This window comes from Aptenodytes patagonicus, chromosome Z, assembly GCF_965638725.1.
Source record: "Aptenodytes patagonicus chromosome Z, bAptPat1.pri.cur, whole genome shotgun sequence".
Lineage (NCBI taxonomy): Eukaryota > Metazoa > Chordata > Aves > Sphenisciformes > Spheniscidae > Aptenodytes > Aptenodytes patagonicus.
In genome coordinates this window covers 82,733,695-82,748,509 of record NC_134982.1, presented here as the reverse complement: position 1 = coordinate 82,748,509, position 14,815 = coordinate 82,733,695, and the positions used below count along the sequence as shown (strand labels likewise).

The 14,815-nt window shown below is 36.5% G+C and overlaps 1 protein-coding gene across 2 annotated transcripts in view; it reads right to left on the bottom strand.

Annotated features, from left to right (window-relative positions):
* The window catches only part of XRCC4 (X-ray repair cross complementing 4), a 192,374-nt gene that overhangs the window by 150,134 nt on the left and 27,425 nt on the right, over positions 1–14,815 (bottom strand). The window lies entirely within an intron of this gene.

The window sequence follows — 14,815 nt, the reverse complement described above, 5'->3', positions numbered from 1 at the left end:
ATTAACAGAAACTCACTAAGCATCATAAATGCAAAAGAGAAACTTGAGTAATTACGTCATTCAACAAACAGCAGATCAGTTTTACATGTGTGACTGAATGTATATTCCTGCCTCTTGAATATCATCTGTGAATGCACACTTTTTCAGAATGCTACCAGGCACACTTCAGTTCCTGCCTCTCACCAAGTGAATTAACACCATCTCAAATGTATTTGCATTCTCTACATGTTCTTTTAGTACCGACTGCAAAAAGCTAGTGGAGCTTTAACACAATCAAGAAATTGTTCCAAAAATGGGTGGAACAAAAAGCTCGTGGTTTTGTAATATGCAGAAAGGAGTACAACAGATGTGAAATGGTTTTGTGGATATTTCTGTTTAGACAGACCTGGAAGAATGGAGTTTCCTAACAAATAAAAGATAGCAGGCAATTCCTATACGCTTACAACTCTCCATGATGACTCTTGATTTGTTATTATTACCCAAAGCTCTTTAAACGATTTGGACTCAAATAATATACACAGAAGTCAGAGAGATCATGGATAAAGGTACTCGTTCCAGAGATGTGGTACCCTCTGGAAGCTTGCTACCCTGAGTGCAACATGATAGGGTTAGGAAAAATGTATGTGTAATTCTGATTTTGGCATCCTACTGATTATGTATACTACTCTTTCTAGCCTTTCCATAATAGTGGTCTTGATTAAAGACCATTGTTCAGGAAGGGAAGCACATGCATTTCCAGATGGCGTAAATATGCCGCAATGACTAAACAACATTTGATGAACACATGCAGCTCTGGCAGTGCACCAGAAAGAAACCACTGCATTCATGTTATGTAAGTACTGTCTGACAAACTTGAGATAAACCACACAGCTAGATTAGGATGGGTAAAACCTGGGAACACACTACACCTCACAACTCCAAGTCTTTAAAACGGTCAGTAATAAAGGTAAAAAAAAAAAGTAACAGTGTCAATTTTAGATATCAGCTTGACCAACAGAAGTTAAAAACAAAACAAGTTAGTTTTTTTTTTTCCCCGTTCCTGATCAAGCACTTATTTTAAACCGTTAGCTCACAAAGACAGCTTTAAAATACTTGCCTCCTGTTTAGCCTGGTCTCTTTCTTTTCCTGTACGTTAAATCTTGATGATGTTATTTACACTCAAATTCACCTCTCCTTTCTAAGTTGATGACTCTCAGTCCCATGTCTATTCCAAGACCTCATACCTCCCTCAGCCCACCTCCTGAATACCTCATTGTCTGCTCAAGCTCAGCATGGCTAAAGAACAGAGATGGTGCCTCCTCCAGATGATGCCACTTATTCTCTAGGCTAATACGAGTATCAGCATCATGTCTGCTATTTAGGCCTGTGAACCAGGCAACATCTTCAGCTCAAATCTCTCCCTTCACCTTCACAGTCTAGTTTCACTACTAAAGGCAGCAACATTTTGCAGTATTTTTCCTCCACCAGAGAAGTGGGTTTATTTTCCTCATGAGAAATTCAGACACCGAGGATCTGCATCTGCCATCCTTCCTCTCCTGTTTGGGTTTTTGGGTGGGGTAGCGCCCACTTTTTATGTTTGTGCCATAGAACCTACAGAGATCCACCACCCCAACCAAAGACTACAATGGCAAGAAAATAAGAGTAGATTTTGCCCCAGTTTTTTTCCACAGATCAAGATACTTAGTCACAGTGAATGGTCTCAGTCTTACCCTGCGGTAAATACTATGTAACTTAACATCTTCCTGGCATTGTAGCCACAAAGAAAATAGATGCTTTAGAAAAACTGATTAAAAAATTCTTGAGGACCACAGACAAAAAGGAAAATTAAATTAGTATTGCAAATCAAACACATTTGCAATATATACAGTCAGGCCTTCCTCAGGATTTCAGTAGTGACAACATGTATGAGGGTCTTGCGAAAGCTGTTGGGCCCAAGCGTTCACCTCACTGCTCTCACTCTCAAAACCAGTTTCCTCATCCATTTCTAATGCACCTTGAATCTGTTTTGACATTCAAAAATCAAGGTTTAGCCTGCCTATTACAGAGTTAACAGATAAGCCCTGTCCACCCACCCCTCCCACACACAATCTGGTAGAATTATTTTTATCACAAATTAAGAATGCCTTTACCTTGAACAATTTGCACTCTTTGGTGCCCTCAGTCATTAAGTTGTTAGAGCACTGCCTGGTTTTATGTACCTGTTTGTGTTGTTAGACATTATTAAAGGTGGACGTGAACACTGATTAACTAACAACAAAATATAAAGTGACAGAGTTTAGGATAAACTGTTAAGAGTTTGTAAAATTGCTAAAGCTATTACAAGATATATTGTATGCTTGCAGAGAAAGAGCAGAGAGACAAACTTTTCGTTATTGATCAAGCCATTTTGGAGGCAACTATGGAACAGCTTTGGTCGGTTTGCTTCTTTTACTCATCATCTCTCAAGGTAAAGGACTGGTACATAAACTTTCTTTCCCAGAGAAAGGATGTTCTTTTTGCAATCATGCTGTTTTTATCGCCGGATTATATCACTGAAATAAGAATTTTTAAACCATAACTATGTCAGGTAGCTAATATGTGTAACATACCCCCTTCCACTGGTTAGCACAATACTTCTGTTACCACATGTCCAAATAACGGCCTTATTAAAACATCCTTTTCCTAAAAACCTTGAATAATTCACTCATAGCCTGCAAGGACTCTTGAAAGCAGAACATCTTAGTTACATAGGTTACAGATTTTTCAAGCTAACACACAAGTGTACCAGCAGGTTGATTATTCCTCTGATCTCTTGAACAAGAAAGAATTCACATTTAGTTATTTATGGCCAATGAAAACATGTTTTTGCCCCCCATCACAGCTAACAAAACCTTCAGCTGGGTCTCTCAGAAACATAATTGGCTTGTTGTATACCAATTAGTACATAATAAAATAAATACTAAATATTTTAAAGCAGTTCTTTAAAAATAAAAAAATACTGACAGATCACAAACATAGACAGATCTCAAGTATACAAATTTTCTTCATAAGTAATCCTGAAAAAAACATAAATGTCTCTAAGTACTGATTGGTTTTTTTTGTTGCTGACATGCCATGAGAGCCATTTTTGGAAATACAACAGTTGTTTTCTGGACATCTCCACACTAGGACAAGTAGGGATGGGAGTAGCCAGAGAGACATGCTTCTTACTTCTCTACCTTCAGGCATGGATTTTGTTCCAGCGCACTCACTGTAACAGCATAGGTAAAGTCTCAGTAGAAGGGAACCACAGAGGAGGTAGTCATGCTATCTTACTGGGAGCAAGACCCAGAAGATTTAAGACAAGACCCAGGGACAGGCAGTTGCCTTACAATAAGCACCAAACCTCAGGACTGCCTTCTAGTAAACTGTTGTCAGCTTGTAGACAACTGTCATTATTAACACACAATATTACTAACGCAGTCCCCCTACAGTTTGGGGGGAGGGGGATGTTTGGAGAGTAATGGATAACCAAGATGACTGACTTTACAGAAATCTTCAGTGTTTAACAGACAACATGAAGCAAGCTACCATTTCAGTGGGTTCAATAATTTCCATTGACACAGGGCAAAATTTTGATCTTTGATTATAATTAACAAGTGTGTATATTTAAAATACCCATTTAAACATCCTTCTGTTTGCTATTCACCAATATTTGCATTCTTGTTTAACATTCTCAGTTTTGACCCACGTCCTAGACAACATCTCACTATTTCTTAATGAGATTAAAACTACGTTGCTTAATGAATTTCAGTATACAATCCCAGTTACACTGACAAAACCATAACACTGAAGTGGTGAATGGCTGATTTAGAAAATCAGTTTCTCAAAGCAGGTAGCAAGACTACACTGTTTTAACTCCTTTGTGAGCCCAGGGAAGTAAAAGATGATAGTAAATTCTTCTATTTTCAATTGTTAGCCAAAAAAATCCCTTAAAAACAGAATAGCAGCTGTCTCTGTGTTATTTAAAAGAAGAAATGTTCTCATTATATGTATGGTTGTTCAATAGGATTTTTGGTTAGCTTAAACAGCATTTTAAATTGTGAACAAAGCAGTACTTGTAAAGGCTAGATAAGCTCACAATTTTTCTCCAATTATGTATCTTCAGACTTCCAAGTTCACCACATTATCTCAGGCTTAGACCTCTCATCTAGACCGGAACTTTTACTTGCGCTGTAACTGCAAATCAATAACTCAAGTTAGTAAGTCTCTAAAAGGTACATTAGGTAGCTCATAAGCGTTTTTTTTTCCTGAGAGTGATCCAGTTCAGAGAAGAGTATAGATTCAGGCTAGAGAGAAAGAGTATGGTAAGGTTTATTCCAAATAAATAGCAAAATCCATCCATACAATGTTTCTGGGATGGCTAGCTATACATAGAATAACAAATTCTCATTCTAGTTAAAATTCAACAGCTACAAAACACAACTGCAAGGTAACGAGTTCAGTATGAAGTAATGAAAATCTATAACCTATTGCCTTGTGAGTTGTATAGCAATCAACTAAGTGCAAAGGAACTAGTATAAAATGTAACTATCAGCTAAAAATTTGAGGAGGATAGTAATTTGAGTTCTGCATCAAGTAATTTTAGCTAAGTTAGAATTTCATTCCAAGCTAAACTGCAAATACATTAAGCATCATCCAATAATGAAGAGTATGTTTCATGCACTATTTTCTAGTAAGAACAAAACCAATTTAAAATAGGTTTAGACTAAGGGCACAGTAACCTACACTTACCAGTCTATATGTATACACACACACAAACTATAATATAGCTTGTACCTGATTATGCAAATCATTGATAAACAGCTTCTATTAAAAAAAAAAATAGGACTGTAGAGGTGCAAGGCAAAACTAAAATGAAATATTTCTGTTTATTGATAGAAACTATTACTGAAAAGCATCACTTTGCAAACCAGAGGACCTTCTCTCACCTAAGAGGTTTCCTTTTAAGTCCCATGTAGTAGGTAGGAGACTAAAGCTGATGAGATTTACACATCTGATTTCAATGTGATGGATGCTATTTGCTAATAAAGGCCACAATAGCAATTCCTGGATTGGAGAATGCAGTATATTATTGGAGACGATGAGGACAGATGTGCGTACTTTTTCTTTTTCTCCTGGTATGTCAATGTTGGAGGGGTTTTCCCCCACTCCCTGGTCCCTGCCCCATCCCCTACCCAGTATTTAAATCAGGTTAAAAGATTTAGAATAATGTAATGTTGCAATAATCTGGACTGAATGAGCAGTAAAAAAACCTGACTGTTTCCAAATGCCACTTTTTGGTAATTCTGCAGCTCCTAAGAGCATTGGCAAGGTTCTGTTACCATAAATTAATATATGCTTACATATTTGTGTAATACAAGTAACCTAGAGGTATTAATCATGCACTGAGAAGACAATGTGCTTGTATGAACAGAACAAAAATCTGTATCTCAAAGTCTTAAAACAATGCCAAAACTTAGATTTGCCAGAGAAGAACACACGCAGAAAGATAAGGATTTGCGTTCTGAAAACCCAAAAAAATCCAAACTAGTACCAGTTACATTTTATATCCAACAAAGCAATCCAAACTAAATTTTAAATGAAATGTCAAACACAGCATTATACCAACTACTAGGAAGAAAATTAACTCTATCCCAGCTGAAACCAGGACAACTATTTGCAGGAGCATCTGAGAGGAATTGGGAGGGGAAAAAAAAAAAAGATACAAAGACAAATCATCTTCTGTGGAAGCGCTTTTCTACAGAATGGTACTATCCCGAAACTTACTCTTGAAATCATATACTGTATTTACCTCTCTGGGAAATGTGTTTCTGTAAGAGAACCATGTTCAAGATTTGAAAAAACAGAGAACCTACCTTCCAAATGATTTTCCAGTGATACTAACATCTTTTAGAACAATTCTAAATGAATATTTGACTCACCAAAATTTCAAATATATATGTAATTCGGCTTCAAATTTTAAATCTCAACTCAAAGAGCCTTAGACTTTGTCCTCCATAATAAAAAACAAAATCACTCCACATGCTCTCTGACATCTAACACGCAGTAATTAGCATTCTGTAAAATCCTAAGGTCAGACACAACAGTTTACGGTGTTTATAGTGAGGTAGCAAAATTAGACTAGTACTGTTCCACCAGTAAACAGTTGACCTTGCTCTGCTTATTAGACAATGAAATTAGGAACTTGTTTTCACTGTTCAGAGCAAACTTTATTTTTATGTCAGAATTACTAATATACAGTGACTTCATGAGATAAGTGAACAAGCAAAGATGTGTGTATTTCACATCACTGCAACTTAAGGGAAGAAAACAACAAGAAGCATAACGCTTTCCTCACTGCAAGTACGACAGCTACCTTATTTCTGCATCAGATTATACAAAGATATTTCTGTATTTGCCAATTTTTTAAAAATACTGGACATCTCAACTTTGCTTTTTTCTTACATTTCAAGACAATTTCAGTATGTAACTGTAGCAGAAGTAGTATATGTGTTGAAATTAACTGGAAGCATTTACTCAAAGCTTTGAGGGTTAAAACATATCCATTCAGTATTTTATACTGGTAAAGGTTCTATTTTAGTGAATGCAGAATTTAACAAAACACTATTACCCCTGTGCTTGAGGGTCTTCCTGTGCCTTTGCAGGCAGAAAGATAACGCTTCCTCTGGAGCTGCAAAAGCACTTCTGCAGAGAAATATAGGTGAGATTCTTACTGTTCTTCAGGCTCTGACTGTTGTTCATCCTTACAGAGAGTATGTAAGGATGTAACCCACACACGGTAATCTCTTTTCCAGAGCAACTACTGTCCTCTATATTTTCCTTGGAAAACTAAGACTTGTCAATATGCCATGATTCAAAGATTTTCCTCCTAAAATGAAAGCATTTGTACTCAGCTGTACAAGTAAAAGTAAGCCTTGATGTCTACACAGAGATTTGAAATGCACAGCAGGTATGCCAAAAAGGGAAAATCTGAAGGAATTGAGAGGAAGGGAGGGGAGACAATACAACAATATCAGGAGGGCGAAAGGACAATTGACAATTTTTCTTTTATAAATCAAATCAATTTCTGTTATTTTGCTATTTTAAGAACACTTTACAGCTATTTTTAATATATTTAGACCATCATTGCACTCGTGAATTAAGAAAATGCCCTTTATAGTGTCAATTACAATAGGCCTTAAAACAGCTAAAGTACTATTTTTGTTCAATTGGATAGTTCCAGTGAAATCCACAAATCCTAACAGGTAGAGAGAAACTGAAAGAGTATTTACCCATTGCAGCCTTTGGCTCCTCCTTTTTCAACAATCCCTCATTTTTAAAGGTATATACTACTGGTATTTTAAATGTACGCCCCCCCAGCCCTTCTCCAAACCAAGAAAAATATTACAATCAAATAGGTAAACAAGGAAAATAGCATAACTTAATTCTTCAGGACTTTTGTCAGATATTGTACACATCTTAATATTTGGGGGGTAAAAAAAGAATTTTTTTTTAAAAAAGCTTTTCTTACCTCAAGGCTACAGAAGTGATCCACTGCATTTAAAGTGTACCTACAAGACCTGAAGAGTTCATAAAGGTACACATCAGGCGAGACAGGGAAAATCATGTAGCATTTAGAAGTCTGAGATTACGCAAAAGATAACACTTGATGTTCTTATTATATAAGGCACATTAGTAAGCTATTTCTACACTGGGCTTCCCAGAAACTCATTCAAGTGTACGCTCTTAAATCCTGAAGTACATAGATATAAATTATACAGAAAAGTCATTGCCTTTACACTGACCTAAAAACTAATCATTTCATCCTTCTGCCTTTTCAGTTGAGCAGTTAGTCGAATTGCTGGGAAACAATCTGAACTCTCAGTGACCTTTGTTATCCAAACAACATATCCTCAGTGGTTTGGAGCAAAGGAACTATTCAAACCTTGAACCGAGACAGTTTGGACAGCATAAAGAGCTCTACCAATTCTACTTCACTCGTTCAGCATGCTGTGAAAAGTTTTGGTTAGCATTAATTTCTCCAACTATTTTTAATTTGTAGTAAACTCGTAAGGAACTCGCAGAACCAACCACGGAAAAGCAGCCACAGGAAACGGAAGAGACAAATAACATCTCTTCCATCAGCCTAATTAGCAACAGTACTGTATCTAAGGTGGAATTTCTTGGGCTCATATCCTCCCTGTTTACAAATTTACGCAAAAGGCAAGGAAAAAAAAGAGCCTGTCACATTACTGTAAAAAAGACTGCTAGCACTCAAATAATTGTTTATCAAAGGCTATTTAATCAATTTAATTGCCAGTGCAAAAAAAAAAATCTTGCCGGATTTCCATTATTTATTATATGTGGAGTGACTCGCTAAAGTACTTGGAAAGATTTACTTCCAAGTGGTCACCTACTTAGATCAAGCACTAAATCACTGACTCTGTGATGGTGTTTGTTTAGGTGGCAGCAGTTTAGCTGGCCCAGCCTCAATGGCCCCTTACTGAGATCTCTGTGTGTGTGGCCCGTTTTGCACCGCAGCTGGCTTGACACACAAGTCCCACTGTATACCAAACCCATTGTTATTTTAATGTGACTCTTAACAGCCTACTTTGCCCTCACCACCCTAAAAACAGTTCCTAAGGGCAGGGCGCTGAACACCCTACGGCAAAGCCACCTGTCATAAGGAAGATAAATCACAAAACACATCAGAATTTTTAAAGGCGTAGTTTGTTAGGCTCAGCTACATCAGGCTGAGATACAGCTAGAACAAGTATATATAAAACTCAGACACCATTTTATCTTTTTTGATCACCGTTTCAAAAAGATAAGTTAGAAAGTACTAAAATCCTTACGGACTTCCCTTAAGTTAGATTATGATTCTTACTCTGATACTTTTAAAATTACATGCAACTATGACACTGCAAAATAAACATGTTACATAGGTATCTCCTCTAAATCAGATATGAATTATTTGTGACTTGGGCAAGTGTTCCATCCATTAAAAAAAAATCAGCACCTAAGTAGACTTATTCATCACATAAATCTTACATATCTATCATTATTATACATTCATTGTTATAAACACTTTTTAAAGGATTTGGAGATACAGGTTTGATTTCATCCTATCAGAAGAATAGTGCTGGACTAGTTGCAAGCATTTACTTTGAAGCATCTAGCTTTGGCGGTAGACATCAGTTCATGGAAGGAACCTACCTGTTCATCAACTCAACAACAGGTGAATTAGACTGTAAACTGTAGTCTTCTGAATGACTGCTACACAGATGCTGTAAATGACTGCCCTGATCTTTACTTATGCTGATGGTAAAAGCTATACAAAAAATTGTCAAAGGGATTTCACATTTGGATGCAGCCTGCCTTCTCACGCTTCCCTAAGTTGCAGGTCTCCTTAGCCTTCAAAACAGGGCTGCAGCTAACAAGTGTAATTCCAGCCTTAATGAGCCAGTACAAAAGAGGGGGAGGTAATTTAGAGGAACCACAGACAAGTTTTTAATCTCTAAACTTAGTTACTTCCATAAGCAAATAAGAGATAATTATTCTTCCCTATCAGCTAGGAAAGGAAAACCAAACTGATCTTCAAGGGCTTTTTTGTAAGCTTACCTCAATAAGGAGATGTTTACAACGCCAACTTTTATTGCTGTAGTGGAGAATCACCTGCCAGACTTACCACTGTCAAATGTTCCATCTAGACTACAAAAGACACAACAAACTTTGAAGAACCTCCCTGTGGCACATAATGAGGGATGATAAACCTGTTTTCATGAGGTAACTTGCAAAAACTACATCCTCCGCCCTATTGCTCTTCAACTTGTGTGTGTGTGTCTGTCTGTCTGTAAATAAAAGTTCCTTAGTGAAGACATTCATTGCACCACAGACCAATGGAGCTCACGTTTACAGTAGTTTGGGCAGGCAAGCAGCGATTCACAGGTTTTTGGGATGGAGAACACCTATTAAGTCATCTAACGTACTATACTGCCAATGCAGGAGAGTTACTTACAGTGCATTTTCCATTCCTTTGTCCAGTCCATTTTTAAGTGACTGACGCAATGGGGCTGCTACCACTTCCTCTGGCAAACACTTCAGCAGTAAAACAAATTTCAACATCAGAAAATATTTCCCAATAATATGTCTACATTTTCCTTTGCTTAACATCACTCCATTATTTTTATTTGCACTCCTATAGACCACCCAATACAGTTTTGGCACATAATTATATTTTACGGAAGCCGATTTTTACCAAGCTGCTCCAAAGAAAGTAAAAATTATTTCAAATACCACAGTTTAGTACAGTTATGGAAACAAAAATTCAGTATCTAACACATTTTGTCATCATCAATTGACTATTACCAGTCACTAGTCCAAAATCACCTACACATATTCTCTATCAGAAGACTGGAAAACAAATACGCAAGTGCACAACAAAAAAAACAAACAAAAAAAAAACCCACCAAAAATCTCAGAAAAAACAGTCTATTGAAAACAGAGTATTTCAGATTTATACATTCACTAAGCCCCTGAAAACTACCTATGTGTCTATAAATTATATAATATATATACATATAGTATTTCAACATTGGTAATTACCAAGCTGAAAATTATGCTCATCAAGAGAAAAATCAAGTGACACTGGTGATGTAGCTAACTTTATTTCACATCAGTCAATAATGATCAAATTACTGGTCCGTAGCACTGTAAACACTGCTTTTTAAGGCTTAAAATTTTAAACACTAAATTCTTATGCACTACCATACGAAAGCTTTTGTTATTTATGTCAAATTAGATCTGCTTACCAAGTTCCTAGTCTATATATGAAGCACGCTAATCATGTACAGAATATGTTTCACATGTGCAGATATTTGCAAGAAACAGGGATCAACAGATACACCAAGACGGTGTACACAGATACAGCAGTATACTTCTCCCACATGGATAAGATATTTAAAAAAAAAAAAAAAAAAAGGAAAAAAGAGTTGCAGTTTATCGCTCTTTTTCTGCTTTCTCAGACACATTCTCTTTGTGAATTAAAGTAGCAAAAATCAGTAAACACCATACTGTTATTAACTAGTGTGAATTATAAATGCATCAAGAATGTTATATGAAATTATTAATTTAAACTATGGTATCTACAAATAAATACGAATTTTCTTAACACGGCGAGAGAATAAGAAGCAACTTGTCTTACAAGCTGCAAAAATTTACTACTGTGAATTCTTTAAGATGCTTCTAACATGCTCATTCCAGTTGGGGTATACCCATCATGTACCTAAACCTCACAGACTTTTCAGCCAGCAATTATTTATAGACTGTGTAGATATCATTTGTAAATAAGGGCCCAGGACATAACTCAACTGAATCTATGATGTATTCAGAAGAAAAAAAGGCCAAGTATTTTGTAGAAATTCTACTCTTCATTTTTTATAGGAATTAGCGGTTTATCCAGACTGGATGGAGAACTGTGGCTGAGCACTGCACTGGAAATTACTGGCTGAGATGGGCATAGGTGATCAACATCATGCCATAGGTAGGTTTCATTAAAGTTTATTAAAATAATCAAGTTTGTGTATACAAGCATGCATATACCTCTAACAAAAGTCATATTGATTTTCCAAGAGTACAGAATTTATTCTTAGGCACCTGTGTACTCATTGGATGAAAAAATTTGCAATAATAGATAGCTGCATGAATCGATAAGCACTTTATAGCTCACAAAGTATAAAAATGCATTTCAGAAGTTTAGAGTTTTTGTAACTAAAAAGTGTTAACTGCATTATTTAAGACTAAGCAAAACATTCAGTATTCAAACACAACCAACCACATCTTCATGCATACTTTTCTGTAACCTCTCCTTTTGTTATACATCAAATGATAAAAACATTGGTTTAAGAATAGTAATCTTCTAATTATTCCTGATAATTTAATGGACTTTTCTCACAACAGTGATTAATAATATAATGGGGTAGGAGAGGAGAAGCAGGGAACTTGAAAGTAGTATTATGTGCACTACTGTCAAAATTTGAAATGATCGTTCCTTTTCCTTTATGTCTACATTTTTAAACAAAAACATGAAGACTAAATACATCTCTCAGACTGACTGCAGGTAGCACATCTAATAAAAGAAATGCAGTACATTTTAACCAAAAGCTCCCCTCTCTCCACACACACATCACCATCATCATCCCACCCCACAACACTCTTCCCAAGACCGGGAAGGCTGTCATTTGTGCATATATACAGTTGCTGAAATATGAAAAGAGAAGGAGAAAATATTCGTAACGACTCAACAAGACGTAAAGAAAAATACACAGCAAGGAAAATAAGTACTGATAAGAGATAAACACTGAATTTAAGTCATGTTTAAGTTGCAGAGTAGTTTCTCTAGGCTTCCTCTGCGGTAAGCGTACATTTAGTTGAATCTCAGGCCTCTGGATGTACAGAGCCCAGGAAGATTAATTTCCTAATCTGATGCTGAAAGATATACATCATGAATACTTTTACAGAGAATTTGCAAACTGTTTCAAATATATTCTATTATAAACCTGCAAGCTATTTGTAATTCCAACAAAGTCTTTGGCAATTTTATTTGTAGGTATTAGTTTAGTACAGGAGGAAAAAAATGGTGTATTTTCACCCAAGAAATTACATCTTTCTAAAAACACTCTTTTGACACCCAAAGCTAAAAGCATGCATAGCAATCAGGACGCTTTGTATTTTCAATTTCTTTGGTCAGATCATTATTTTCCCAAATTGACATAAGGATGTTTTCATATGAATTAAATTTCTCGTAAGCCTTAATTGATGGAAACATATATTAGGTGGGCCCACATATATGAAGATATTTTCCCTTAATAAAAATATAGTATGTATTTCATCTGTCTGGTATTTAGAATATATTATGTGTGACACAGACAAGAAAAACAGGATTCTTAAAATTACTGCTCTTATTTTCTAAGTACAATTTGGTCCTAACCTTGTAATCCTCCTGTAATACAGTACTTTTGACCTAGACCCTCCGTGAACAGCACTCAGCCCTGTGTACTCACAAGAAGTGTCAAGAAAGGGGTATACAGCCCATAAGACCTTGGGTAAATACACAGAAATATCGATAATGCAGATTGGAAGACTTACATCATCTAACTTTTGGCACCTCAGTCAAGAGCCACATTGTGCTGAAATTTCCTATATTGCACAAGGAAAAAGGCCTGTAATGAAGTAGTCTTAAGAAGCCTAACTTCATTCCACTGAATCTCTCTTTCTCTGCTTACTAAAATGAAGCCAAGACTCTGACAATAAGCACGTGAGCTGCTACTGATTAGGTAATCTGAATGGCCCACCTCTTTTAGGTGAGTTTTTCCTCATCTCATCTAAGAGATACACATACAGGAATATACACATACTCCCATTTCAGGTTTGTGACCAATACCTATACTGCATTCTTTGCCTATTTCCAATTTAGAGGGAAAGTATTTCTACCTTCCACTTCCAACTGACACATTCCAAGAGAAAGTAGTTTCTTTGGTTTGGTTTTCTGTTACAAGCCAGACACCTCTGCTAGTTTCTTAAAAGGTGATACCTGCCAAAATTAACCAAATGAGAAGCAAAGCATGTCCCAATGGTCTGAAGAAGAAATCTTTTAATACAAAGCAGGTAGGACAATCCCTAGACATTGCTCCCAGACACAATGCCATGCTAGATTTTTTTCCCCAGAAAAAAAAAAAAAAAAAAAAAGATCTGGCCAAAGACATTCCTACTCTTCTCTATCTGCAATCTCGTTTCCATTCTCTCCCCACAATTTTCTTCCCCTCAATAATGCCAGTGAAACCAATTGCAGAACTGTGCCCTGAACTGGATCAGTGCAAAGTTAAATCAGTGCTTTTTAAACCCAAATTATTTCACTGATGTGGCTGAGTGATCAGTCAGCCCAACTGCTATCCTAGAACAACTGAAGCTGTGACAAACCTTGGGAAAGGCAGAGCTTTTTTTTTTTTTTTTTTTTTTGGGGGGGGGGGGGGGAGTACAAGCAAGGAGGATTACCTTAAATTAGCTTCTTCCCCAGAAAAGCTTTAAAACTAAACCACAACCTGAAATAACCAAACATGTCTACAGATACAGATTATACTGGTTTCTTTCTCACTTTAAGAGGGTCCTTTCCTTTGCAGCCAAGAAACCAACATGGAACTACATTTCCAGTTGTAATTTAATGCATTTCCAAGCAGGAAACAATTTTAGCATTAGCTTCAAAATACTTAAAGTAATAGAAAAGCTCATTTTAAAAGTATGTTTTAGCATTTGAAAGTAAACTTACTTAAATTTTTCCTTATTTAGGTGACTATAGAGAGAGAAGAAAGAAGAAACAAGTGAAGCAGAAATGCATTGGGGGCTGGAATTTCAAAAGGGAAGCATACTTTCCCAGTTAGAAATTAAAAACAAAGTTACAGCTTATGGAACATATCAGCTTAATACTAAACTGCAGCTCCAACATGTTGGCATACCCTGCTTGAAAAAAACAAAACATAAATCATAAAATCATAGAATGGTTTGGGTTGGAAGGGGCCTTAAAGATCATTTAGCTCCAATCCCCCCTTCCACAGGCAGGGATACCTTCCACTAGATCAGGTTGCTCGAAGCCCCATCCAACCTGGCCTTGAACACTTCTAGGCATGGGGCATCCACAACTTCTCTGGGCAACCTGTGCCAGTGTCTCACCACCCTCATGGTAAAGAATTTCTTCCTAATATCTAATCTAAATCTACCCTCTTTCAGTTTAAAACCCTTACCCCTCATCCTATCATTACAC